The sequence below is a fragment of the Haemorhous mexicanus genome, chromosome 27 (genome assembly GCF_027477595.1).
Source record: "Haemorhous mexicanus isolate bHaeMex1 chromosome 27, bHaeMex1.pri, whole genome shotgun sequence".
Taxonomy (NCBI): Eukaryota; Metazoa; Chordata; class Aves; order Passeriformes; family Fringillidae; genus Haemorhous; species Haemorhous mexicanus.
In genome coordinates, this window is record NC_082367.1 from 1,314,397 (window position 1) to 1,340,915 (window position 26,519).

General features: G+C 53.4%; 1 protein-coding gene across 6 annotated transcripts in view; it reads left to right on the top strand.

Annotated features, from left to right (window-relative positions):
- HIVEP3 (HIVEP zinc finger 3) overlaps positions 1-26,519 on the top strand; it is a 303,760-nt gene that overhangs the window by 117,703 nt on the left and 159,538 nt on the right. For all 6 annotated transcript variants that reach the window (XM_059868571.1, XM_059868573.1, XM_059868574.1 and 3 more), the window contains one exon: positions 19,053-19,124. The gene's annotated coding sequence lies outside the window, so the exon portion shown is untranslated. The remainder of the gene's footprint in view (positions 1-19,052; positions 19,125-26,519) is intronic.

Sequence of the window (26,519 nt, forward strand, 5' to 3'; positions counted from 1 at the left end):
CTGTGAGGATTTTTTTATTGATTCCATCAATTTCCCTATAAAACTGGATAATTTGTGGAGCATCTTTAATCTATTAGCTTTCCCTCTCCACAAATGTTATTTTCTTATGTTAAAAAAGAAAAACAAACAAAAGTGGGGTTTTTTTGCTAACACTCAGAACATAAAATGATGTCTGCTCATAATTCTGGGAGTCTGGGAGGGAGCTGGATCTGCTGCTGGCTGGAGGTGGAGCAGGGTTTGGTGGCTTGGGCAAAGAGGAAACCCAGCAAACGCTGAGAGCATTCCTCCTCACTGGGAATGGATCTGGAATGGAGAGCAGAGCTCCTCAGGCCCTGAAGTGGTTCTGCAGAGCAGGCAGGGCCCAGGTTTTATTGCCTCTGGAAGAGCACGCAGACACTTGGCAGGAGAGCCCAGAAAATCAGGAGGTAAATGCAAACTGCAGCTCCCGTGGTCAAATCCTGGGTTTTCTCCTTCTCCCAAACTCCAGGAAAAGTCTTTTAGGGCAGGAAAATAAACATCACAAATGGGTTTTCAATCTTTTTTCCTAGCCAAGGGGCTTCTGCAAGGAGTTTGGTGCAGGAAATGTTTCCTTTGGTGCTCTTGGATAGACCTGTAATTTTTGGAGTGCTGGAGGTTACAGAGGGGAAGGAGACCCAGAGCCCTCTCCTGACACAGGCCAAAAGGACAGCTGGAAAAATGGAACAGCTGGAAAGATAAAACAGCTGGAAAGATAAAACAGCTGAGAAAATAGCACAGGGGTGGGATGGGTTGGGATGGGATGGGATGGGATGGGATGGGATGGGATGGGATGGGATGGGATGGGATGGGATGGGATGGGCAGGAGGAGGGAAGGCACAGACACTGGTGGGACTGAAGGCAAAGCCCCAGGTTGATTTAGGAGCTGAATTGAAATGGTGAGAGGGCTGTGGGTGATGCAGGTGGGCAAAATAAAAGTGGGTTGGGGTTGTAGCTCCCCTCTGGTCTGCCCCTGCCCAGCTCAGGGGTGAGGACACCCCGGCTGGGATGGGAGGTGAGGGGGCTGCCAGCTGAGAATTGGCCTGGGCAGCTCAGCAAAGGAGGGGCTGCAAGGAAGGGCAGGAGGTGCCTGTGGAGTTTTCTGGATTTCCTTCCCAGTGTAGGCTGGATATCAGGAAAGTTTTTTACAGAAAGAGTGATAAAGTTCTGGAATGTTCTGCCCGGGGAGGTGGTGGAGTCCCCATCCCTGGGGGTGTTTAACAAAGCCTGGATGTGGCACTGGGTGCCAAGGCTGAGTTGGGGTGTTGGGGCTGGGTTGGACTCAATGAGCTTGAAGGTCTCTTCCAACCCAGTGATTCAGGGAATTCTGGGAATTCTGTGATCAGCAGCTGTGGGGAACACACAAGGGGTGATCTGATCCCCAAACCACAATCCCCAGCACTCCCAGAGCAGAGCTGAGCTCGTTCCCACTGTCCCACCTTGGGGGCATCTAAACCTCAGCCCCAGGGGTGTGGGGCTGGGCTCTGCTCTTCTCTCAGACCCTTTTTAGTGTTTTCCCAGAAATCTCACAGAGGGTGGGGATGGCTCTGGGGCTGTACTGGGCTCCAGGAGCATTTTTCCCAGTGCTGTGTAAAAGCTTTGTGTGATCTCAGTGCTGTCCCTGGGATCTGCCTCTTCCCTGCCGTGTTTTCTATCCATGGATGTGTCACTCGTGCCCTGGGAGCCTCTGGTCACTCTGGGGTGTCTGTGCTCTGTGCCACACCCGGCTGTCCCAAGGATGTCACAGTCTGTGGTGCTGACTGAGCTGCTGTGGGTCTCTGGAGAAGATCCCTGACCTGGCCTGGAGCAGGTTCTGTCTTCTACAAACACCCCCTGAGGTGGAGACTGTTGTGTAAGGGCTGAAATTCCAATTTTGGCTGCATTTATGCCTTGCCCATAAATCCAGTGTTTATGGGTAAAGCCAAGGTCTAGCTCTGACCCATGGAGTATGAGCTCTTCCTTGCCACCAGGGTGTAAATCCCCTTTAAAATTGAAAATATGGAATTACTGAGGTTGGGAGAGATCTGCAAGATCATCCAATCCAACCTTCAGCTGAATCCCAGCTAAACCCTTGAGAAAGTCAGGGTGCCACACCCACAGGGTTTTGACTCTTCAGGGGTGGGCACTCCAAACCTCCCTGGGCAGTTCCAAGCCCTGAGCACCCTTTCCATGTGTAAATATTCCCCCAGTATGCAAAAATGGGATTTTAGGACTTTCAGGGCTCCTTTTCTGTGGTTGGTGTGAGGGGTTTGGGGCTGAGGGGGAACAGGAAATATTCCCTGCCAGAAGGGGCTGGGGTAGGGGCACCTCTGCTTCTGGGGCTGCATTGGATGGATATTCCCTTCTGGGAAAAGCTTTTGGGATTCTGGTGCTCAGGATCCCAGAGATGAGGTGGGAAAAGAGCTCCAAGGACATCGAGTGCCAGCTGATCCCCACCTTGTCCCCAGCCCAGGGCTCTGAGTGCCACCTCCAGGGATTCCTGGGACACCCCCAGGGATGGGCACTCCAACCCTCCCTGGGCAGCCCCTGCCAAGGCCTGAGTCCCCTTTCCATGGGGAAGTTCCTGCTGTGCCCACCCTGAGCCTGCCCTGGCCCAGCCTGAGGCCGTTCCCTCTCCTCCTGTCCCTGTTCCCTGGAGCACAGCCCGACCCCCCCGGCTGTCCCCTCCTGGCAGGAGCTGTGCAGAGCCACAAGGTCCCCCCTGAGCCTCCTTTGCTCCAGGCTGAGCCCCTTCCCAGCTCCCTCAGGAATTCTCCAGCCCCTTCCCAGCTCCCTCAGCCTCTCCTGGGGCTCCAGCCCCTTCCCAGCTCAGTTCCCTGCCCTGGACTCGCTCCAGCCCCTCAGAGGCACCAAGGTGTTCATAAATTAAACTTCCCCACTCTGAGAACACCCCAGAGGATTTTGCTGTCTCCATTCCTGGAAAACCCTCAGCTTTCGAGCCCTTCCAGCATTCCTGTGCCTGTGCAGAGCTGTAAAACCATGTCCAGCCCCGAGGTGCAAACAGCTGGGAACAGATGGATTCAGGGCAGAAGGAGCCAGTCCTTCTCCAGCCCTCACATCCTCTCCTTCCATGGAAAAGGAGGAGTGAGTGGTGTCATTTGTACAGAGGTGACAGCCTCAGTTGCTTCCCAAAGAGATAAAAACCTTCCCCTCATGTTTTCCTTACTTCAGCACCCCAAACTCCTCCTCACCTCAGCATCCCAAACTCCTCCTCACCTCAGCATCCCAAACTCCTCCTCACCTCAGCACCCCAAACTCCCCCTCACCTCAGCACCCCAAACTCCTCCTCACCCCAGCACCCCAAGCTCCTCCTCACTTCCAGCACCCCAAACTCCTCCTCACTTCCAGCACCCCAAACTCCCCCTCACCTCAGCACCCCAAACTCTTCCTCACCTCAGCATCCCAAACTCCCCCTCACCTCAGCACCCCAAACTCCTCCTCACTTCCAGCACCCCAAACTCCTCCTCACTTCCAGCACCCCAAACTCCTCCTCACCTCAGCACCCCAAACTCCTCCTCACCTCAGCATCCCAAACTCCTCCTCACCTCAGCACCCCAAACTCCTCCTCACCTCAGCATCCCAAACTCCTCCTCACCTCAGCATCCCAAACTCCTCCTCACCTCAGCACCCCAAACTCCTCCTCACCTCAGCATCCCAAACTCCTCCTCACCTCAGCATCCCAAACTCCTCCTCACCTCAGCACCCCAAACTCCTCCTCACCTCAGCACCCCAAACTCCTCCTCACTTCCAGCACCCCAAACTCCTCCTGCTCCCCCTGCCCAGCTCTGAGCCAGGCCATTTCCCAGCCCAGAGGTCCCAGACGATCTGTGATAAATGAATGTATTGTCAAAAACAAACCAACACGAGAGAGGGATCCTCTCCCTGGTTCTGGGGCTGCTCCCACCCCTGCCCTGGGGGTCTCTCAGAGGAATTTGGGTTTTGCTGCTGATGAAAGCAGCTGGAGGCTTTGGATGGGTGTGGAAAGGCTGATCCCCCACATCAAGACAAGGAAAACCATGGCTGGGGTGAAGGAAAACCCATCTTGAGAGCACAGGAAGGCGAGATCTGATGCGGGGCAGGGGATTTAGGTCTCAGGGAGTCAAACTCTGCAGCCAGAGCTGCCCTGGGGCACCACGGCTGCACATTTTGGGTGTGATGTGGTGCCCGGGCCACAGCTGGGTGCTGGCACACCCTGGGCACTGCCAGGGCTGTTTTAGAGTATAATCCAGGTGAAATCCTGCCTGTTACAGACATTTGTGGGACGTTTTTATCCCTCCAGATCCTACAGACGCTGCTCAGTGCTCCTTTGGGGCATCATCTGTGCTGCCAGTTCCCATAACAACTTGTGAATTCAGCACTGCAAAGCTGCTTTTTAATTATTATTAAAAAAAAAAAAAAAAGAAAGCCAGCCTAAATTCTCTTGTCTTTTGTCAGCTCCTGAAGCACTCGGATCCCTGGCAGGCTGCCTCTTCTTTTCTCCTCCTCTTTTCCTTGTTTTCCATGAAAAGGAGCCCGGGCTTACCCTGAGAAGGGCCATTGGCGTTATTGAGAAAGAAAAAGGAATATTGCCTATCCAGCTTTCCAGATCCTGGGCCTTGGCAAACCCTGAGAGTGGGAAGGAGGGGGGATGAAAAGGTTTGGGTGTGCTGGGTGCTGATTTGGGTGATGGATTGGGCTCTTCAGCAGCTCCCTGACAGGTTTATTTAGAGCTTCTCTTTGCTCCGGCCTTCCCCAGGCAGTGCCACTCATTCCTGGCACTCCAAAGGAGTTAAAACCGAGTTTAAACTCAGGAGAGGGGGATAAACACCAGCCATGAAACTCCCATGGCAGCACCCCCGGGGCAGGGACTGCTCCTTCCCCTGCCCTGGGGGCTCTGCAGAGGAATTTGGTTTTTTCCTGGGGGTGGAAGCAGTCAATCCAGGTCACATCCAGGATTTAGATGGATGTGGAAAGGCTGAGCCCAACATCAAGATAAGGAGAATTGTGGCTGGGGTGAACTGAGATTCCAAGGTTTTGAGTCCTGAGCTCAGCAAGATGAGAATGGAGGCAGGAGAGGTGGGGAGGGGATTTTAGGGTGTGTAAAACACGGCAGAATCCTTGGGGAAAATGCCCAAATATTTTATAACTCAGCATTTTCTGGGTGGACATTTGTAGCCCACATTGACTATTTCCAAGGAATAAAAAGATTATCATTTAGAAATGATGATAAAACTTAATATAAAATCAGAGATGAACCCATCCATGTTCTTACCAGTTCTTTGCCCTCACTGAGGTTTCCTTGCCCAGGTTTAAAAAGTTATTTTTAATTCACCACCTTGGATGGGCAGTACTTTGTGTCGCTGCTTTTCTCCTCCTTTAAGAGAATCCCCAAATGGTTTGGGTCAGGAGGGACCATAAATCCCATCCCAACTCCCCTGGCATGGGCAGGGACACCTCCCACCATCCCAGGTTGCTCCACACCCTGTCCAACTAGGCCTTGGACACTTCCAGGGATAAAAAATTTAATTTTTTCCCCATGAAAACACAGTGAGAAGTGGTCTGAATTCAGCCTTACAGCTGCCGAGGGCCATCAGATGTGACTTAGAAGCTGCAGACAGAGAAATTCTGCAAATGTTGGCACCCAGGAAATTGAAATTGTGTTGGGCTGGAGCCACGTGGCACCATCCGAGCTGGGATGGGAAATACAGGGGGCTGTGTGCAAGGCCTGTGCTCAGGGCAGTTAATTGGGGTTTGTAATTAGTACCCACAGCAGATTTTAATGCAGTGCTCAGTCTGTGCTGCAGAAGGGTTAAAATCCTGAATTTATCTGAGGACCATCATCCACCCTCTGCCAGGCATGGATTCCTGGGTTTGCTGCTTTTAAGGACCATGGTGCTCTGAGGAGGAGGAGGAGGAGGAGGAATATTCCCATTTGAGCTCGATTATCTGCCAATTTGGGTGCAATTGCATGGAAACAAAATTAAAGTTACATTAAGGTACTGTAGATAATGGCTCGACCTTGCTGATATCACCGGCCTGAGTTTCTTGGCTTGTTCACCCAGGAGCAGAACGAGATGGAAAAATTACATGAAAAGAAAGGAAAAGAACTTTTGCATGGATGCAAATCCCAATTTTTGAAGATAATGGGATAAATCAGGGTCGTGGGGCCAGCCATGATCTCGGCACTGCTCAGCATTGCAAATAAACCTCCTTTAATTAAAGCTCATCTCTTCCTTCCCATGATTTTTAGGAAAAGCAAATGAGGCAGAGCTGCACTGGCTGCAGCACCAGGAACATTCCCGTTAATCCCTGGGGATGTTCCTGCCCTGCTGCTGGGGCAGCAGCGAGCTGTCCCCCCATGACAGGGACATGGAGGGGCTGGAGAGTGTCCAGGGAAGGGAACAGAACTGGGAAGGGGCTGGAGCCCCAGGTGAGGCTGAGGGAGCTGGGAAGAGGCTGGAAAATTCCTGAGGGAGCTGGGCAGGGGCTCAGCCTGGAGCAAAGGAGGCTCAGGGGGGACCTTGTGGCTCTGCACAGCTCCTGCCAGGAGGGGACAGCCGGGGGGGTCGGGCTGTGCTCCAGGGAACAGGGACAGGAGCAGAGGGAACGGCCTCAGGTCGTACCAGAAGAAGTTTAGGTTGGATTTTAGGAAAAATTTCTTCATGGAAAGGTGATCCAGCCTTAGATGGTGGAATCACTGAAGTGTTCAAAAAAACCATGGATGAGGCACTGGAGGTCATGGCTCAGTGGTGACCACGGTGGTGGTGCTGGGCTGATGGTTGGACCCAAATGTCTCACACATTCATCCCAATCTCAGGGATTCCGTGATCCCATGGTTCCATGGTTCCATGATTCTGCAATTCCACGATTCCATGATTCCATGGTTCCAGGATTCCATGGTTCCATGGTTCCATGATTCCAGGATACCATGATTCCATGATTCTGTGGTTCCACTGTTCCACAATTCCATGTTTCCATGTTTCCATAGTTCCATGACTCCATGGTTCCATGTTTCCATGGTTCCATGACCCCATGGTTCCAGGATTCCATTACTCCATGTTTCCCTGTTTCCATGGTTCCATGATTCCATGACTCCATGATTCCATATTTCCATGGTTCCATGATTCCATGACTCCATGATTCCATGGTTCCATGGTTCCATATTTCCATGGTTCCATGATTCCATGACTCCATGGTTCCATATTTCCATGGTTCCCTAGTTCCAATATTCCATGGTTCCCTAGTTCCATGTTTCCATATTTCCATGGTTCCATGATTCCATGACTCCATGGTTCTATGTTTCCATATTTCCATGTTTCCATGGTTCCATGACTCCATGGTTCCCTAGTTCCATGGTTCCATGTTTCCATGGTTCCATGACTCCCTGTTTCCCTGTTTCCATGGTTCCATGACTCCATGTTTCCCTGTTTCCATGGTTCCATGTTTCCATGGTTCCCTGGTTCCAGGCACAGGTTCTGGGGCTCCAGAACCCAATTTGTAATTAGCTCCACCCGCTCATTCCCACAGCCCTGAGGAAAGCCGGGAGTCCCGCGGGGAGCCGGGCCAGCAGCCGGGCCCGGCCCCAGCGCCCCCAGCTCCGCCCAGCCTGGGGACGTTTGCCAGCCCTGACCCCAGCCCTGGAGCCCCCGGAGCTGTGCCAGGACCTTGCGCAACTTCCCCTCATCTTATTTGTCCAAACCCTGGCTTTTATTTGCCTCCCTCTCCAGATCAATGGGAGACATTGCTCAATTTTAGAGCCGCTGGAAATCCTGGCACTCCCAGGGCTGCTCTGGGAGCACGTGGAAGTGGAAGGTGTTCCTGACGTGGAAGGTGCTCCTGACTTCCCTTCTTAAGGGGCCGTGGCATTTTCTCCTTCTTTCAGAGAACCCCACAGTGGTTTGGGCTGGGAGGGACCTTAAATCCCACCCCACCCCTGCCATGGGCAGGGACACCTTCCCTGATCCCAGGCTGCTCCAAGCTCCTCCAGCCTGACCGTGGACACTTCCAGGGACAGGAATTTTATTTTTTTTCCATAAAGACACAGTGAAAAGGGCTCTAAGCTCAGCCATACAGGCACATTTTTGCGGGTTTGGGGAGCAGGGCACCACCCTGGTGCCTCCTGAGATGGGGTCCCCAGTCCAGGTGTAGGAGAACCAGAGGGAGCAGAGCCTGAGCCCTGGGACAGGTGAGGATTTTCAGGTGTGTGTGACTCAGTTTTCCTGGGAGCTGGACTGATCCCCTTCCCCAAAGCCAGGACTTCTGCCACGACAAATTTCCAGCTGGAGCGCGGAGCTGAGAGGGTTCTGCAGGGGAATTTTTACTCAGGGTGAGACATTGATTTTGCATTTGCTTTTCTGACTCTGCTGCTAAAATTATTATTGCAGTCGGACTGAGCTGATCCTCGCTGATTTAAGTGTCTAAAAGAAAGTAATGAACGAGCTGTGTTTTCCATGAGTAACGCTCCCATTCATCCCTGACTTCATGGCAGTGAAATCATTCCCAAGAAGCAACGAGTGGGCTTGGAAACCACTGGAATCGTTTAGAGATGAGAATTTAGTTCATCACTCTAAAAGTTTCCTGAGGGGAAGGTGAAAGCCCACCAGGATCAGCCTTTAGGGAGTCTTTTCCCTCTCATCCCTTTGACTTTTGTCACCAAATCCCAGAGGCTCTAATGTCACCTGCCAGAGTCTTTGGTGACATTTCCCTGCATCTTTTTTTCCCACTTAATTAGGAAAACTGGGCTTCCACCCCACTTCTACTCCCTAAACTCTAAATCAGCCTCAAATATTACCCATGGGAAATGGCAGTTTTAGGCTTTCTGGATGTTTGGAGTGATTGGATTGAAGTGGATTGGGGCAGCAGTGGGATCCATAGCTGTGACCCCGGGAGTTTTCCCAGTGCATCCTCCAGGGAATCACCCAGCCTGGGACTCGGCAAAGCTCTTGGCACAGGGAGGAGCTGGAAGAGCTCAGCTCTCAGAGCTGGGTGTGAGCTGAGCTCTTCCCTGGCTTTAGTTTTGAGGCTGCAGCAAAATCCTTCCCAAACGGGCTCTGCATGGGGCTGTCCCCAGACATGGCTCTGCTCCTGAAAAATCGCATTTCCCTCGCTCCCCTCCCATTCCCTGGGGCCAGAGGGAGGCTTCTCGAGGCATTTTGGGCTTGTTGATACTTTGAGGTGCTGCTGGAAGGCGTTTGGATTCCTTCATCAATTCGAATTAACCCCTTTGCTGCTGGGCCAGGCAGTGCTGAGCACCTGAGCTCTGCATTCCTGACCCAGCAGGGTTAAAATGTCCCCGAGGGGGGACAAAATCTGCCCTTGGGGCAGGGCTGTGCATGGAGAGGCTCCAAAAGTGTCCCCGAGGGGGGACAAAATCCACTTTTACAGCAGGTTTGAGTGTGGAGGGGCACACAAGGTGTCCCTGAGAGGGGAGAAAATTTCCACTCAGGGCAGATTTGTGCATGGAGAGGCTCCCAAGGTGTCCCTGAGAGGGGACAAAATCTGCCCTTGGGGCAGGGCTGTGCATGGAGAGGCTCCCAAGTTGTCCCTGAGGGGGACAAAATCCACTTTTACAGCAGGTTGGTGCATGGAGAGGCTCCCAGGGTGTCTCTGAAGGGGGACAAAATCTGCTTTGGGACAGGGCTGTGCATGGAGAGGCTCCCAAGGTGTCTCCAAAGGGGGACAAAATCCACTTTTACAGCAGGTTGGTGCATGGAGAGGCTCCCAAGGTGTCCCATGGCCACAGGGTGGTGGCTCGGGGGTCACAGAGCCGAATTTGGGTGGAGCTGCCTGGTCTGAAGGAGGTTCTGGGTGTGCAGACACCTCTCCGTGCTCCTTCAGTGATGTTCTCATCTCCTGGCACCCCCGGATCACCCAAATTCCCCTCTCGGCTGGGGCTGGGAGCAGCCTGGTCCTAACGAGAGCTGTGCGATTTTGGGGTGCTGATTTATAAATTTTGGGTGCTCCTGTGCGATTTTGGGGTGCTGATTTATGTCTTTTGGGGTGTTCCTGTGTGATTTTGGGGTGCTGATTTATATTTTTTGGGGTGCTCCTGTGTGGTTTTGGGGTGCTGATTTATATTTTGGGGTGCTCCTGTATGATTTTGGGGTGCTGATTTATATTTTGGGGTGCTCCTGTGTGATTTTGGGGTGCTGATTTATGTCTTTTGGGGTGTTCCTGTGTGATTTTGGGATGCTGATTTATATTTTGGGGTGCTCCTGTATGATTTTGGGGTGCTGATTTATATTTTGGGGTGCTCCTGTGTGATTTTGGGGTGCTGATTTATATTTTTTGGGGTGCTCTTGGGATGCTGATTTGTATTTTTTGGGTGCCTCTGTATGGTTTCAGGTTGCTGATTTATATTTTTGGGGTGATCCTGTGTGTTTTTGAGGTGCGGATTTATACATTTTTGGCGTGCTCCTGGGGACTTGATTTATATATTTTGGGGTGCTCATGTATGATTTTGGAGTGCTGATTTATATTTTGGGGTGTTCCTGTGTGATTTTGGGGTGCTGATTTATATATTTTTGGGTGTTCCTGTGTGGTTTTGGGGTGCTGGTTTATATTTTTTGGGATGCTCCTGGGATGCTGATTTGTATTTTTTGGGTGCTTCTGTATGGTTCAAGGTTGCTGATTTATATTTTTGGGGTGATCCTGTGTGGTTTTGAGGTGCTGATTTACATTTCTGGGGTGCTACTCTGTGATTTTGGGGTGCTAATTTATATATATTGGGGTGCTCCTGGGGACTTGATTTATATTTTTTGGGTGCTCATGTGCAATTTTGGGGTGCTGGTTTATATATTTTGGGTGCTCCTCTGTGGTTTCATGGTGCTGATTTATGTATTTTGGGTGCTCCTGTGTGGTTTTGGGGTTCTGATTTATGTAGTTTGGGTGTTCCTGTGTGATTTTGGGGTGCTCATTTGTACTTTTTGGGGTGCTCCTGTGTGATTTTGCAGTGCCGATTTATACATTTTTGGGGTGCACCTGGAGACTTGATTTATATATTTTGGAGTGCTCCTGTGTGCTTTTTGGGGTGCTCGTTTATATTTTTTGAGTGCTCCTCTGTGATTTTGGGGTGCTCGTTTATATTTTTTGAGTGCTCCTGTGTGGTTTTGGGGTGCTGATTTATGTATTTTGGGATGCTCCTGTGGGGTTTTGGGGTGCTGATTGATATATTTTGGGGTGCTGATTGATATTTTTGGGTGCTCCTGTGCAGTTTCAAGGTCCTCCTCTGTGGTTTTGGGTGCTGATTTATATTTTTTGGGGTGCTCCTGGGGTGCTGATTTATAGTCTAGGCTCCTGCTCATGCTGAGTTTTGGGTTGATTTGGCAATATTTACTGTTTAATCAGCCTTCAGAACAGCAGGAAATTGGAGCTGTTTTCCTTCTCTGGGGTTGTTTTGCTTCTCCTCACCTTGTTCCCTACAAACTTGGAGGGGTTTGGAGCATCCCTGTTTCTGGAGCAGCCCCTTCCCCGCTGTCTGTCTGTCTGTCCCGAGGGGTTTCCCCAGAAATCCTCCCTGGTGGCTCCCCCAGCACTGCAGGGGGGTTTCAGGCATCCCCTGCAGATTCCTGCCCTCCCAGGGGTGCTCAGGTAGCACCTCAGGGGCTGGTGAGAGGGTTGAGGGGATCAGGGGGATTCCAGGGGTGTTCTCCTGGATATGGAGCTGAATCTCCCAATAAAATTTGTTCAGGCAGCGCTTTGCATCAGGAATTATTGCATGGAGCGAGTCAGGAAAGAGAATTTCAATGAAATTATTAGAAATAATCAAATTATTGGTGTTAATTGAGCTGCAGCTGACCTTGTGGTGCTGAAGGGTGTGAGCCATGTTCCTCCTTTTTCCAGCTGGAAACAGCAGGAGCGGCAGGGCCGCGCTGCCCTCAGGGTGTGTTTGCTGTCTGTGCCCTTGCAGAGGAAATTCCCGCTGGAAAAGGGAATTCCAGAGGGTTTTGTGCCCTGCTGGGCATCTTGGGCTCTTCAGGGACACAGGGCCAGGAGCTGCCGTGCCCAGGGACACTGAGTGTCCTGGAGAGAGAATGGACAAAAATCAGTGTCACCGACATGTTTCATGGAAAATCCTGTCCTTGGGATTTTTCCTCCTGAGGAGCTGAGAGGCCTCAGGAACAAACTGCAAACAAAGATTCTCTGCTGCTGTGGAATGCACCAGGTGGATCTGGGATTGGTCTCATCTGGTTGTTTCTCATTACTGGCCAATCCCAGCCCAGCTGCCCAGACTGTCTCGGTCACAGACAAACCTTTGTTATTCATTGCTTTTCTATCCTTAGCCAGCCTTCTGCTGAAATCCTTTCTTCTGTTCTTTTAGTACAGTTTTATATATTATATATCACAAAATAATACATCAGCCTTCTGAACATGGAGTCAAGATTCTCATCTCTTCCCTCATCCTGGGACTCCTGTGAACACTGTCACACATCAGCTGTTCCAGAAGGGATCTGCTGAGGAAAGGGCTGTTGGGAATCCGGGCTCCGGAGGGGAAGGGAAGGTGAAATCAGCTCCAGCCCAGACACGGACCCGTTCCTGCCCTGCCCTGCTGTCCTGGGCACTGCCCCAGCTCAGTGTCCCTGCTCCCCTCTGGTTTTTGTGATTCTCAGGCCCATTTCTGCTTCCCACAACCTGCCTCATTAGCAAAACACAACTCCCCAGAAATTTCTTTTCAATCTGGCGTTTCCAGCCGTCAATTATCTGCAGGTTTTTATTCCCTCACACTTTTTTTTTCTCTCTTTTATTTTTTTTCCTTTTTCGTTTTTTGGACTTAAATGAAACATGCAGCTTTTTCTTCTTTACCTTCTCCAAAGGGATCAGTGTTTCCAGGACCCAGAATCCCACACTGCTGACAGCTGAACAAGGGGTTGGACCAAACCTTTTAGCAGGAAACCCTGACCCTGAATGGGCAGAGGAAGTTCTGGGGTCAGATTCCCGTGCAGAGGAGCTTCCACAGCATTACCCCGAGACATTTGGCCAAAAACCCTCGAGGAGGGATGAAGGAGATGATTCTGCTCTTTCATTCTCTGGTCCAGGGTCCCAGAGCAGCCTGGGGCGAGCCCAGCACCCCAAAAGTTGCTCTGAGCAGTTTTGGGTAACAGCATTGCTGCTTTCCTGGGATTTTTCCTGCTCTTATTTCTGCAGGTGGATCTGAAGTTGCTCTTTCCCTTTTTTTTTTTTTTGCCTCTATTTTCCTTTTTTCCCCCTTTTCTGCTGGAGATTTCGATGGGAGCATTGACAGAGCTGGAGAGCAATGTGAGGGCTGATCTTTGCAGCATCACCAAGTTGGGATTTTTCATATAACTCCAAGCCAAACCCAGACTTTTCAGGCAGTCCCACAGCTCAAACCCCTGCTCTGGGATGGTGCCTGGTGCTGCTTGTGCCACATCTCAGAGCCTGGCACCCCAAACCCTCGATGGACACCTCCATCCCCAGCTCTGATCTCGTGCCGGCCCATCTGGGGGGGCTGAGCAGGGCTCTGTGTCCTGGTTTGAACAGCCAGATGTCTGCTGAGGAAGGCAGGAGCCTCCCCTGAAATGGAAAATGCAAACCCCTCCTTCTGAATTATTGTAATTTTGAATTTAAGGGGCTCTCAGAAAAAGATATGGGAATAGGAATGACAGTTCTGTACCAGGAAATTAAAAACACAAATGCAATAGTGCAAACAAACCCTGCCAGAGCGAGAGCAGGCCCTGGCACGCTGTGGCTCAGGGTGGTGGCACAGTCCCATCCCAGGGGGGCTCAGCCCTCCTGCAGTGCCAGCTGTGGTTCTGCTGGAGCAGGGATCCTGCACAAGGGGGGAGTTTTCCTCTGCAGCTCCAGGGCTGCTGGAGATGGGCCTGCTCTCCCTCTGGGAATGCAGGGCAGGAGAAAGCTGCTCCTCTGGGAATGCAGTGGCCAAAGGCTGCTGTGCTCTTCCAGGTCAGATTGGATCCAGGGAGGAATGCTTGGCTCCTCCCCTGGGCGGAGCATCTCCCCATGGGATGCTGGAATTTGATCAGCCCTGCAGGGACACTCAGTGGCCATGGACAGAAGAGATCTCCTGGAGGGAGGATTGGCTGTGGGAGAGATAAAGAAAACTGCCCCATGGACAGCAGAGAGCTGCCCAGCTCTGACAGATTGCAAACAGAACACACAGCCCCAGCTGAAGCTCAGGCACTCTGCCAGCAGCAGAGCGGGCTCAGCCCTGGCACAGAGGGGTTCAGATGATCTTTGGCCATTCCTTGCTGCCATCTGTTTGGGATGGGGCCACGAGCTGGGCTCAGGGGCTGAAAGGTGCAACCAGGAGAGAGAAAACCCCCCGAGCCGAGCTCAGGGACATCTCAGGACAGCTCTGCTGCCTCCAGGTGCCACCAGGCGGGCCGGGGATGTCACCAGGCTCGTGTTGCCCGTGACAACCCGGGCTGGCGGCTGCTTGCCAGGCACACACAGACACACGTGCACGGGTTGCCATAACAACCAGCCCGGAGTTTTTATGGATCCTGGGCTCTGTTTGCCAGCATCCGCAGCACCTCCGCGGGGCTGCAGTCCAGGAGGGAAAGGGCTGCCTCAGTGCTCTCCCCACCTCCAAAAAAACCAGAGCCTTGAATCAAAAATGATGGGCAAAATGTATGAATTAATAATGGGAAAAGTGGGAAAAGAGTAAAAAAGGGTTCAGTGTTGTGCTGGTGTTTTAAAGGATCCTGGGCTCTGTTTGTCATCCTCCCACCCCTCAAAAAACAACCCCAAAACAGAGCCTTAAATCAGGAATGATGGGCAAACCATATCGATTAATTATGGGAAAAGAGATGGGAAAAGAGAGTCCCACAGGCTCAGTGCTGTGTTAGAAGCTCAGGGAAAGCCTGGCTAGAAATGCTGGGTTTGGTGTCCCCAGCCCCGATCAGTGACACGGCCAGCAGAGCCCCCAGTGCCAGCAGCAGCTGCAGGTGACAAATCAGGGATGGAGATTCTGCCCTCGGCAGCCTCTGACCCAGCCTGACCCCAGCTACAGCTGGAGCTGCCAGGCAGGAAGGAGACAGGGCTGGGATAGGGCTGGGACAGGGCTGGGACAGGGCTGGGACAGGAGGTGCCACCCCCAGCCTGGGCTGAGCCCCCAGCAGGGGCAGCAGGAACAGGGGATTCTGTCTCACCGGCCCACTCAGGTGATTCCCCACCTGCAGAGCTCAGAATTCCAACCTGGAGCTGCTGGAGAGAGCCCAGAGGAATCCACGGAGCTGCTGCAGGGTTGGAGCCCCTCTGGAGCCAGGCTGGGAGAGCTGGGGGTGCTGCCCTGGAGAGGAGAAGGCTCCAGGGAGAGCTCAGAGCCCTTGCAGGGCCTGAAGGGGCTCCAGGAGAGCTGCAGAGGGACTGGGGACAAGGATGGAGGGACAGGAGCCAGGGAATGGCTCCCAGTGCCAGAGAGCAGGGCTGGATGGGATCTTGGGAATTGGGAATTGTTCCCTGGCAGGGTGGGGAGGGGCTGGGCTGGAATTGCCAGAGCAGCTGGGGCTGCCCCTGGATCCCTGGCAGTGCCCAAGGCCAGGCTGGACACTGGGGCTGGGAGCACCTGGCACAGTGGGAGCTGTCCCTGGCACAGTGGGAGGTGTCCCTGCCATGGCAGGGGTGGCACTGGATGAGGTTTAAGATCCCTTCGCACCCAATCCATCCGTGGTTCAGCTGCACCACAATTCCATGATCACCAGCCTGGATCCCACTTCCACCATAAATGACATTTAATCCGGGCATTAGGGATCGGCTGTAGCACCAGGAACCACCGGGTTTGCTCAGAGTGGCTTCCAGGGCAAACCCTTGATCCTCCTGGGATGCAGGAGCCCTTCCCGCAGGGATCCATCCCGGGATAGGGGATCCCTTTCCCGCAGGGATCCATCCCGGGATGGAATATCCCTTTCCCGCAGGGATCCATCCCCGCTCCAGGGGTTCTTCTCTCCCTCCCTGGGGCTGCTCCCGGCCAGGGAGAGGCTGCGGAGCTCACGGGGAGCTCTGGAGCTCTGCAGAGCCGAGCTATTTCTGGAGCTGGAATGTGTGCGCGTCCCGCCTGGCTCCCTCCAAATGCTTCCCGAGGAGTGCAGGAGGTGAAACAGAGCAGCGCTGTGCCGAGCCAGCCTGTCCGTGCCTGCAGCTCCGGCCCCGGGCACGCACAGGGATCCGTGCCGGCCACCGGCAGGGTGGGGCAGGGACCAGCGGCTGCGTGCAGGATTTGGGGCAGAAAAGCTCGGATTTGGCAGCCCTGAGGAGCAGGGCAGTGCTACTGGGGGAAAGGAGGGGCATGGAGAAGGAAGGACTGGGAAGAGGGAAGCGGCAGAGCCAGGCATCACCGCAGCTGCTGCAGCCCCGCTCCAGCTCCCCTGCGGGAGGAGGGGCAGCAAAACCAGTTTGGATGGAGCTCGGGGCTCTGGGGACACTGGTCCAGGGCCCCCGGTGCCTGCCAGAGAGTTAAAGTTTAAAGTTTATCTCATCCCACCCCTGCCATGGCAGGGACACCTCCGACTGCGCCAGGTGCTCCAGCCTGGCCTTGGACACTTCAGGGATCCCGGGGCAGTCCCAGCTGCTCTGGGAATCTGTGCCAGGCTCAGCACTTTTCCATTTGGGTGATGCCAAGGGGGAGAAGAGATGGGGAGAGGGGTGGAGGTGAGTGCAGTCACCCAGTGTCCCCTTGCTGCCGCTCGGAGGGAAGAGAAGGGACCGGAGGAAGGAAAGCAGCCGAAGCCGGGCTGGGGGTTGTGCAGGAGTAACTGCAGCGGGAATTCTCTGCGTCAGCCAGAGCTGGCAGGTGTTTGCACACCCCTGTGGCAGCAGGGCCTGGCCGTGGCAGCGGGAGGCAGAGCTGTGTCCTTGTGTCCCTTCTGGAAGGTGACAGGCACAGGGGGCACCTGGAGTGTCTGAATTTCCTGCCTGGAGATTTGTGTGTGGAGCGAGAGGTTCGGGAGGTTTGTGAGCACTCTGCTCTCAGGGATCAGCGTGGGGCAGGAGCAGAGCAGGGCTGGGACCTGAGCTGGGGCTCTGAGATCCCTGCAGGAGCCCAGGTGAGCTCCTGCTGGACACGGGGACAGCAAAGCCCCCGAGGAGCTGTTTGTTCATCACCCCAGGCACTGACTGAGCCCTGTCTGTGCTGCTGTGCCCTGGTGCTAAAGCCAACATTTACCCACAGCCCCCCAGGCTGGGAAAAGGCTTTTGTAGCACTTCCTTGGGCTTTCCCCCTTGCTAAACAAAACCTGCATTTTGTTTTAGTACAGCTCCAAATTTAACCCAGGAATGGTTTTTTCCTTAGTGCAGCATTGCTGGGTGGGGTGGTTTAAATTCACCTGTGCCTTCAGTTTGTGTCCCAGTGATTTCAGGCACTCTCAGTGCTCACATTCAGCTTTTGTTTGTGCACAGGAGATTTGCAATGACATTGTGAGGAGCTTTCTGTATTTCCTGGGAGCTCTGTGAGTGCCCAAATGCTTTCAGGAGAAGCCACAGATAAAGCTGCAGCTTTGAAATGATCTGATTTAATCACTGGCAGCAGAAGGGATGGTGGGGGAGATGTTGGGAAGAGTTCCTGCCTAAAATTGTTGGTTCCATTAAATCCTCCTAGTCTGACCTGCCTGGAGTTATTTCCTGCTGTGTAACGAGAAATATGAATTGAAAGAGGCAAAGGAGTAACCCTGGATGGGGGTGTGGGCGTGGATGAAGTTCTGCAGTGCCTCCTCCTGCATTCCCAGTCCCAGTCAGCCACTGAGGATGCTCCAGGCCACCACAGGGATGCCACCTCTGTCACCTCTGCAGTGTCCCCACAGTCCCTGGGGCTGGAGACACCTTCATGGATGGTGCCCTGTGGCAGCCTCCTCATCCTGCCCTTTTCCCTGCATCCAGGACAGGCTCTGGCTCGTCCTGGCACTGTTCAAATCCAGGCTGGACACTGGGGCTGGGAGCCCCAGGCACAGTGGGAAGTGTCCCTGCCATGGCAGGGTGGCACTGGGTGGCATTTAAGGTCCTTTCCCACCCAAACCATTTTGGGATTCCGTGTTTCTGGGATTCTGGGATTCTGTGAACTTTGTTAAGCCAGCCCCAGCCTTCTGAACATCATTTCTCCTGGGTACCTCCCCATAACCTTTCCCATTTCCTTTTCTATCAAAGTTCAGCTCCACTGAGGCTGGGAGTGGATGAACCAGCCTTGACTGTGCCAGAGCCCGGGGCAGAGCTCAGCTTTATTTCCCTGCTCTGAATGACTCAGGATGGGGCTGAATTTGCACTCTGGGTCTGAGTTACTCAGGATGGGGCTGAATTTGCACTCCCAGCTCTGAATTACTCAGGATGGAATTGAATTTGCACTCTGGGTCTGAATTACTCAGGATGGAGCTGAATTTGCACTCCCAGCTCTGAATTTGCACTCTGGGTCTGAATGACTCAGGCTGGGGCCGAATTTGCACTCTGGGTTTGAATTTGCACTCACATGTCTGAATTACTCAGGATGTGGCTGAATTTGCACTCCCAGCTCTGAATTTGCACTCCCAGCCCTCAGTTACTCAGGATGGGGCTGAATTTGCACTCAGGGTCTGATTTTAGGAGAAGCAGAAGCCCCATCCCCAGCCAGGATCCCGTGCCTGGTCTTTGTGTCTCTGGAAATGGATCATTCCACGTGCAAAGAAAACTCTGCAGTTCTGCTCCTCCAGAATGATTTGCTTGCTGAAGAGGAGAGCACAGGGAAAAATGCCTAAAAGATAAAGATAAAGATAAAGCCAAAATGGTGGCAGAAGGGTTGAGATAAGGAGGGAAGGGGCAAGCAGGGAAAATCCCTGAAGTGTGGATGGGAGCAAGGAATAAAATCCCTGATTTGGGAACAAGGAATAAAATCCCTGATTTGAGAGCAAGGAATAAACTCCCTGATTTGAGAGCATGGAATAAAATCCCTGATTTGGGAGCAAGGAATAAACTCCCTGATTTGGGAACGAGGAATAAACTCCCTGATTTGGGAACGAGGAATAAAACCCCTGATTTTTGGAGAGGCTGTGAGTGTCTGAGATACAGTGACCCCCATCCCAAGCTGCCTCATCTCACAAATCTCTTCTCTCCCACCCCAGGCACCCTTTTCCTATGAACACCTGAGTCTCCTCGGCCTCTCAGAGGATGCACCTGTAGCAGCTTTCCCACAGGTAAGAGCTCAGCCGTGGCCTCAGGGCCTGCTCCAGGGGACTTGGGGGTGTGGGGACCACAAACCCTGTGCCCTCAGGGCTTTGGGGTGTGGGGATAACACTCCTCATGCCCTCAGGGCTTTGGGATCAAGCCCAAGCCTGGTTTTGTGATGAGTTCTTTGTTTTTTGTGGGGTTCAGGGATTTGGGGTGTGGGGTTCCAGACCCTGTGCCCTCAGGCATTTGGGGTGTGGGGATCCCAGACCCCATGCCCTCAGGGATTTGGGGTGTGGGGATCACAAACCCTGTGCCCTAAGGGCTTTAAGGGTGTGGGTCCCAGACCCTGTGCCCTCAGGCATTTGGGGTGTGGGGATCACAAACCCTGTGCCTTAAGGGCTTTAAGGGTGTGTGTCCCAGACCCTGTGCCCTCAGGCATTTGGGGTGTGGGGATCACAGATCCTCTGCTCCCAGAGCTTTGGGGTCAAGCCCAAGCCTGGTTTTGTGATGAGTTCTTTGTTTTTTGTGGGGTTCAGGGCTTTGGGGTGTGGGGTCCCAGACCCCATGCCCTCAGGGATTTGGGGTGTGGGGATCACAAACCCTGTGCCCTCAGAGCTTTGGAGTCGAGCCCAGGCCTGGTTTTGAGTTGGGTTCTTTGCTTTCTGTGGGGTTCAGGGCTTTGGGGTGTGGGGATAACACTCCTCATGCCCTCAGGGCTTCAGGGTCAGGCCCAGGCCTGGTTTTGTGATGATTTCTTTGCTTTCTGTGGGGTTCCTGTGTGTTTTGTGCCCCTCTGAGGTGACACAGCCCCAGGGGGTTGCAGTTCCTGGAGCAGGCATTGGTGACTGAGCATTAAAAGATGTTTTGAGGAGTAAGGACTGGTCCAGATTTGGTTTTTCACTTTGTTTCTGCTGACAGAGGGCTCTGGTTTGGTTGGTAGGTGATCCCATCCAGGTGTTCACAGTGGTTTTCTGGTCCCAGCAGCCGTGGTTTGCAGGGTGAGGGTGGAGCTGAAAATGTCAAATATTGAGAAACAGAAGCTGCTGCCGGGTCTCTCCCCCCAGACATGACCAGCAATTCCCAAATCCCACCTCCCCTGCAGCTCTGCCTTTTCCCCTGGCAAACTTCATTAAATCTCTTCATTCGCTGCTGAAGTTTCACCCTCCTGGGGGATGCTGCCTGCCCAGCTTTGGGGGAAGTTTGTGGGAATCAACTGCTGCTCGTGGAGCTCTTGGAAAGCCGGGTGCTGCTGGGCACGGGCCTGATCTGCCCCGGGACATTTTAGGGACTCAATTCCAGCTCTGGCACCGGTGCTGGGTGGATTTGAAGGACTGGGAATCACTTGGCTGATGTGAGCCAGCTGGGCACTGGCCTAGAGTGGAAAATGGGCTCGTTTGGAGCTTTCTGCACAGGGATCGCCCTCCCCTGGCTGCAGCCAGGCTGCGGGGCGTTGTCCCGGGTGAAATGTGGTGGCAAGGATGGAGAACTGGGGATGGGCCAGGCTGGGGCAGCTGCTGCTGCTGCTGGCCCTGCAGAAGGCACAGCTGGTTCAGGCAGGGCTTGAGGGTGATCAGGGCTGAGCGCTAATTGCAGGGGACAGGTTGTGCTCCCCGGGAGCAGCAGTGACAGCTCAGAGCCGCCTCCACCAGCGCTTAAAGCGGATTATCCCCCGACCTTTCCCTTCCCGAGTGTTGCTGGCAGTGTCCCTTCAGCCCGGCCTGGCTCCTGCCCTCCATTCCCGGCGGCAGAGGGACAATAAACCCACAACAAACCCAATAAATTCATCTGCTGTGTCGTCTGGCCGCCCCACACCCCCCCCGCGCCGTCCTTTTTGGCAATCTGTCATTCCGAATTCTGGTGCGCGGCCAGGAGCTGAGGAAAACCTCCTCGGGCAGCTGGAGCGCGACACAACGGGGTTTAAACGGGTTTTAAACGGGGTTTAAACGGGGTTTAAATGGGGTTTAGCGTGTTTGTAAACAGCTGCGTGGAGCGAGGCCCGCCCAGACGGAGCCGGTGAGAGCAGAATTATTCCCCGAGCGGAGATGCTGCGCAGCGGGCAGGGAAAAGGGGAAACATCCCCCGTGCTGTGATCCCCGTCAGCTCCGGGCTGTCACCGAGGCCACTGAGCACGGGGCTGGCCCTTCCCGAGCGGGGGAGATGAGCAGGGACAGCTGGAGGGGCTGGGAGGGCGGGGATGCTCCGGGGATGCTCCGGGGATGCTCCGGTTCGGTGTCAGCTCGCCTTGGAGATCAGCTCGCAGGGGAGGAAGATCACTGAAGGGAATGAAAGCTTCTGGCCTGTCAAAATAGCCCCGTTTCTCTCGAATTCACACAGCTTGTTCCTGGTGGGGAAAAAAAAAACCAACCAAAAATAGTTCAGTGGCTTCTTTGCAAGGGGAATTTAAAAAAATCCTTTACTGAGGAGGGATTTACAGGGAGGGGGCAAAAAGCTGTAGCTGGAGGACATGGATTGGATGATCCCAGGTCATTAATTTTGGTGAAAAAACCTGAATTTCCAGGGATTTCCCACTCTGCTGCTGAGAGCTGTGAGGGGAGCGGGGCTGACACCAGGAGATCACTGATTACACCCACAGGAGTTCTTCTGGAGGGGAAATCAGAGAAAAAAAACCCTGAAATGAAGCCCTTGGTGTGAGCCGAGGCACCCTGCGGGGCCGGGCTGCTCCTCGGGGCGGCTGCAGCCTCTCCCTGCCCTCGGCACCCGGAGAGCAGCAATTGGCACCGCGGCTCCCCGCGCCATCGAATTAATGAACTCACCCGTGCTGGGATTGCATTTTATTAAATTTTGGAAGCAGAGTAGGGGAGATGAAATGTAAGCAAAGGTTGGGAAGGGGAAGGAGGGGCTGTGCCACACGGCTGCCTCCAGCCCTGGTGGCCTTTGGTGCTGAGGGGTGCTCAGGTTATCCACGGGTAACTGCAGGTGATGGGTTAGAGGATCCCAGAATATCCAGAGCGGGAAGGGACCCACAGGTGTGAGAAATGACCCTCACTTCCAAAAATGTAAAAGGTTTATTAGAACCTTATCAAAAATACAACAGCAGACTGAATAGAGGAGATATCACAGCACCAGGAGCAGAGGATTTTCCCCACCATGTGCTGACCCACACCGTGGAGGTTCCACCTTTTAACCCTTTGGCTCCCCCAAAGTTCTGTCCATCAACTCCTCCTTCCCTGCCCAGGGGTGGAGATCACTGCCTGACACCTTGCCTGGGGGGCAGCTGTTGCCATGGTAACGAGTGACCCTCCCAAATGTCCCAAACCCAGGGCACCCCTGATAGCAATGCAGGGGGGTAAAACACAACTATAAATCTATAAAACTTCTCCTGACATATATCCAGGATATTTGCCTTTTAATTGTGAGAGTCAGCCATGGCACTGCTCATCCATCACACACAGGATCATCCAGTGCAGCCCCTGGCCCTGTCCAGACCCCCCAACAACCCCACCCTGGCCATCCCTGCAGAGTGTCCAAATTTCTCCCCCATCCTTCATCTCCCCCATCCCTCACTCTCACAGAATCATGGAATGGGCTGAGCTGGAAGGGACCCACAGGGATGATCAATACCAATCCCAAACCCTGCCCAGAGCCCCACCAACCCCAGCCTGGGCATCCCTGGAGCTCTGGCAGCCTCGGGGCCGTGCCCATTCTCTGGGCAGCCTGGGCAGTGCCAGCACCCTCTGGGGGAAGAGCCTTGCCCTGATCTCCAGCCTGAGCTGCCCTGGCCCAGCCCCAGCCGTGCCCTGGCTGCTGTCCCTGTCCCAGAGCAGAGATGGGAGCTGCCCCTCGGGAGGAGCTGCAGATCCCTGAGCTCTGCCCTCAGCGTGCCCTGCTCCAGCTGCACACACCCCCACACACCTGGTTTCACTCCAGCCAGGGAGGTTCTGCTTTTCTTACCCAGTCTCTGGGATTTTACTGACCCCTCCCTGTCTCCTGCAAGCTGGGCACTTCTGGCCATGAATTCCCTGATCCCATTTGAAGTGAAAATGAAGTTTCTTTTCCTTTCCCCCATTTCTTTGCTGGCAAAATGTCATGCTCTATCCAGCCCTGCCTATTTCTCCAAGATAAGGGACATCAGCTCTGTATTTACTGCCTTCAAACAGATTTGGGGTCTGCTGGGGTGGAAATTGAAGTCACTGCTCACATGTTGCACCTCGGCTCTTCCTCTGCTCCCAGAGCTCTTCCTCTCTGCTTGGATATGCTGGCACAGCTTAACCCTGCTGGGCTTTCCAGGAATAACCGAGTTTTTGGATAAGTGGGGTGTGGGGTGTGTGCAAACAGCCCTCACAAGGGCTGCAGCACAGCCCTGTTTTTTTGGGAATGCTGTTTTGCCTGCTGGATCTCCAGCATCCCACACGAGCTCTCTTCCCTCCTGGCAGCTCGGGGAATAAAATCCATGCTAATTTTAGCTCTCCCTCCAAGGTGGATATCTGAGGTTTGGGCACCATCAATGCCTTATTCATAAACCTGCAAACACTGTGAAAAGCAAGGGGGGGACGAGGGGCAGCGAAGGTCCCGCCCTGAACGTGTCTGATCCTCCAGCAGCTGCAGCTCTGGCTCGCTGGGAGAACAAGCCAGGGTTGTTCCTGCAGCAGCCAGGAAAGGGCTGTGTGTTTGTATTTAGGGCCCCGGCGGTGTGTGCAGTGTGTGCAGGTGGCACATGAAAACCTGCCATCATTTCTTACCCTGTTTTTCCTGGACTGGCCTGAGCTCCCTGGGAGAGCTCTGCAAATTTCCTCGTGGCCATCTCTGAATTTTGGAGCCTTCGGGTGATGGTTGGTGAAACCTGGGGGGTTTCTCCCTTGCACTTTTTGGACAGAGCTTAGCCCAGAACACACATTTTTTTTAGAGCAGGTTGGTGGCTTCTGCCCCTTGGAATCTGTGGGGCGTTGAGATTTGGGATCATTGGGATTTGGCATCGTTGGGATTTGGGATCCTTGGCATTTGGGATAATTGGGATTTGGAATCATTGGGATTTGGCATCCTTGGGATTTGGTATCCTTGGGATTTGGGATCATTGGGATTTGGAATCGTTGGGATTTGAGATCATTGGGATTTGGGATCATGGGGATTTCTCACTGGATAAGAGAGCAATGAAAATGAATAGGGGGGGATGAGACCTCTTCCAGCAGGGAAGTAGGTGGAGGTCCAGGATCTGGGTGTGGCAGCTCTGAGCTTCACTTCTGACCTTGAACTGCTCTGACCTTCACCCGTGACCTTCCCCTCTGCTCTGCACCCCCACAGAATTCCTCGTGTGGCTGTGGCACTTGGGGACACGGTTTGGTGGCACTGGGTTGAAGGCTGACCTTGGTCTTGTCCAGGCTTGGTGATCCTGGGATTCTCTGGGCTCTGGCTGAAGGAGGCCCCGTTCACCTCCAGCCTTCCTCTTCCTCCAACGTCAGAAATGGGGGAAAAATGGGGAAAACTCAAAACTGGCTCTCTAATCCGGCAGCTCTTGGTGTGTTCCCAAAGTGAGAAATGGGGGAACACCTTCTCAGAGTCCCAAATCCCACAGTTGTTGATAAATTCCCAAAGTGAGAAATGGGGCAACAATGGGAAAAACTTGGATGAGCACCTCATCCCACAGCTGTGGGGATCTTCCCGAAATGAAAAGTGGGGGAGCACCTTGAGAGTCCTCAATCCCACAGCATCTGGGCTGTTCCCAAAGTGGGAAATGGGAGAACAGTGGGGAAAACCCTGAAAGGACTCTGATCCCACAGCTGCTAGGATGTCCCTAAAGCAAGAAATGGAGGAGCAATGGGAAAAATTCAGAGCTAAGTCCCTAATCCCAGAGCTGTTGGTGTGTTGGTGGACTCCCAAAGCAAGAAATGGGGGAGTGATCTGAAAGCTTAGAATCCCTGAATCTACAGCTGTTAGGATGTTCCCAAAGCTTCACCTCCTGGCTCCAGGAGCTGCCAAACCCGAATCAGTCCCCACCTGGAGACATCTGGATTTTGATGGGTTTGGCTTGGCAGGAGCTGGAGAGGACAAAAGAAAGGGGTTTTGGGCCTTGGCTGGTGGAGCTGAACTGCAAATTCCAGGTGGGGATTCACAGGTGGCAGCTGGGGTTGGCCAAGGAGGGAGCAGCATCTCTGGAGAAGCTGCAGTTCCTGGAAAATGGGAGTTTCACGTGACCCTGAGGTGGAGCTGGACAGCAAAGATGATGCAGCTCTCCCCTGATATTCAGGAGGGGACAGTTGGACTCATCACTCCACATCATTCTTCCATTGAAATTTCACCCTCACAGGGAGAATTTCAGCTGCCCCTCAGGAACTGCTCACTGAGCTTGCCCTGGCAGTAACTCCTTTAATTCCTTCTTGTGTTGGTTTGAACAGCCAGGTGTCTGCTGAGGAACCTCCCTTGAAATGGAAAATGCAAACCCCTTCCCTCTGAATTATTGTAATTTTGAAATTAGGGGCTCTCAGTCAAAGACATGGGAGCAGGAATAACAGTTATTTATTAGGGAAATTAAAAATACAAATGCAGTAATACAAAACAAACCCTGCCAGAGTGAGAGCAGGCCCTGGCACGCTGTGGCTCAGGGTGGTGGCACAGTCCCATCCCAGGGGGCTCAGCCCTCCTGCAGTGCCAGCTGTGGTTCTGCTGGAGCAGGGATCCTGCACAAGGGGGGAGTTTTCCTCTGCAGCTCCAGGGCTGCTGGAGATGGGCCTGCTCTCCCTCTGGGAATGCAGGGCAGGAGAAAGCTGCTCCTCTGGGAATGCAGTGGCCAAAGGCTGCTGTGCTGTTCCAGGGCAGATTGGATCCAGGGAGGAATGCTTGGCTCCTCCCCTGGGCAGAGCATCTCCCCATGGGATGCTGGAATTTGATCAGCCCTGCAGGGACACTCAGTGGCCATGGACAGAAGAGATCTCCTGGAGGGAGGATTGGCTGTGGGAAAGATAAAGAAAACTGCCCCAGGAACAGCAGAGAACTGCCCAGCTCTGACAGTGGGGGGTAAGAACACAACCCCCAGGTAAATCTTGCATTTCCAACCCAGGACACTTCTGCACAGGGAATCCAGAGCCTTGGTTGGTGTCTGTGAATGTGCCAGGGCAGGGGAGGGTTGGGAAAAGGAGAGAGCAGCTCCTAAAATCCCTTCTCTTGGTGGACCGGACAGTGCCCAGGCTCTGAGGTCACAGAGATAAAATGAGGGAGTTGTTGTGGTTTTTGCATTCAGAGTTACGAAATTCCTGTTTGAATGGACTGAACTCTGGGCAGGTGCAAGGGAACGAGGCTCAAACAGGGGGTGAGACCTGGATGGAGCCCAGTGAGGAGAAAAGATGCTGAATTTGAATTCTCAGCTCCTGTAACCAAACCGTGGCAGGTCGTGGTGCTGGGAAAGGAGGCAGAAAAAAGTGAACTCCAGGTTCTGTTTGCACTGAAATATTTTTGGGCATGTTTGGGTT